Genomic DNA, 2,322 nt, shown 5'->3' with positions numbered 1-2,322 from the left:
CAGCAGGGTTCATCAAGACAAGAATCAGGTGTGAAGCCAGGTACTGAGAAGCTCCAGTTCACACCAATTCCGATGTCCTATAAGGAGTTGTATCAAAGCTTGTTCGATGCGCATGTTGTTGCTCCTCATTACTTAAAACCCCAACAGCCTCCGTACCCCAAATGGTATGACGCAAGTGTACAATGCGATTATCATGCAGGAATTACGGGACATTCTATAGAAAATTGCATTGCCTTTAAAAAAGTGGTTGAAAGGCTTATCAGTATGGGCGTTGTCAATTTTGACGATTCATCCAGTGCAGAAAATCCGCTACCTAATCACATTTGATAATGGGGTGAATGTGATGTATGAAGAAGTACTGAGAGATGTTCACATCAATGTCATAGATGAAGACACAATTGAAAAGGGTCCTTTTTAGATATTCGCCCTTATTAACTTAGAGATGTTCTAAATAATTGGATTGCGAAGGAAATTCCTGTAGTTTTAGAGCTTACTCAGAGTAATGTTCAGAACACTTTTATTGCTTTTAGCCTAGAAGTGATAAGAACACCTTTGTGAAATAGGCTCCTGTCTGAAAGTTATTATTTTAATACATCATTGTGATCATTTTTTTGAGCTAATGTTCTTTTATTCTTTGCAATTCTTTCATTCTTTTGGATTTTCTTCCACATCATTTCATTCATAATCATATTGTATAGATAGTTCTTCATAAATCTATACATTCTTTTGTATATTCTTTGATATTTATTATGGGCCCCCAGATATCAGTGACATGAATGACACTGCTATAGATTTAGAATCTCTTTTTGAGCAAGACATGTGTTTAGAGGGATCTCCTGACTTTGAAGATGACATAGATCGTAGCCTATCTCCAGACTTGTTGAGGATGGTAAAGCAAGAAGAGAAACAAATTTTACCTCCTGAGGAGACAATGGAGATTGTGACTTTAAGAGAACATGCATAACCGGAGAAATGAAGCAAGACCTTGTTAAGTTACTTCGAGCGTTCAAAGATGTTATCCCATGATCATACCAGGACGTGCCCGAGTTAAGTACTGATATTGTAATTTGAGCAACAGCACAACGTCAACAATCTGCAGTATGTCCAAGATTCACATCATGAACGATGTAGTTAGAATTCTTTACCGGGGCAATACCTTCTTCTCTGGCTTATTCCGTTGAAATCAAGTTGTAATTTTTTTTCCTTATTTTTGTTAGATGTGATCCTAATTGAAGAAGAAGATCTAAAATTTTCTCGTCATAGTTAAATTTCGCCCCAAAAGGCTCTATGAGAGAAACCTGATGCCAAAGAAGATCTTTCGCATACAAAATGAAAGTGGAAGTTATCGGGAAGACCTTATCTGGAATAATATTGATTCTAATTGAAAGAGATGACCAGGACTTGCCTAATCCTATAAGTGCAGATTCAATCCAAAAAAAAAAAAGAAGAGAGAAAACAAAAAAAAAAGAAAAAGAAAAAAAAGGGAAAAAGAAAAAAAAAGAAAAGAACCCCGCTGGGGCAATGCCTTTCTCTTTAGCTTATCACAGTTTTCCATTGAAGTTAAAATTCTTTTCTCTTCGGGTATTGGCTGAGCTAAAGTGGGATGAAGATCTAATCTTGATAAGATCAGTTGAACTTAATTGAAGGAAAAAGGCTATTCGTCACGGTCAGATGTACCAAAAGCGGATGATGCGAGCTTACAACAAAAAGGTTCGTCCCAAAAAATTCCATGAGGGAAACCTGGTATTGAAAAAGATCCTTCCTCTACAAAAGGATTTTAGAGAAAAATGAGTGCCAAAGTGGGAATGTCCTTATATTGTAAAGAAGACCTTTTTTGGAGGAGCACTGATTTTGAGTGAGACGGATAGTAAAAACTTGTCTAATCCTGTAAACTCAGAATCAATTAAGAAATGCTTCGCTTAAAGAAGGAGAGGACCAAGGTAAAAACCTGCAAAGGGCACTTTGAGTAACAAAAAAAAAGAAAAAAGAAAAAAAGATGTGAAAAATAAAAAATGAAAAATGGAAAAAGTAAAAGTGGAGAGGCTAAGGTGAAAACCATAAAGGCGCCTTAGACCAAAGGATTTGAGTTGAAAACCGAAAAGGCGACTCAAATTTGGTCAAAATGGGCATGAGGTAATCGAGGCGACTTAAATGTTGATTAGAATGGGACATGCTGTGATCTTGATATGCCTTAGTCAGCAAGAAAGAGTACGCGACATCTTGGGGCATCGACAGAGTAATGTAGATCTCCTAAACACATGTCAAACTCAAAATGGTCTTCAAGAAGTTTGTACAGAGAAGTTCAAGCTGCGACATCTGGGG

Source organism: Gossypium raimondii, chromosome 2 (genome assembly GCF_025698545.1).
Source record: "Gossypium raimondii isolate GPD5lz chromosome 2, ASM2569854v1, whole genome shotgun sequence".
Taxonomy (NCBI): Eukaryota; Viridiplantae; Streptophyta; class Magnoliopsida; order Malvales; family Malvaceae; genus Gossypium; species Gossypium raimondii.
The sequence above is the reverse complement of the archived record's forward strand: the minus strand, read 5'-3'. Positions refer to the sequence as shown.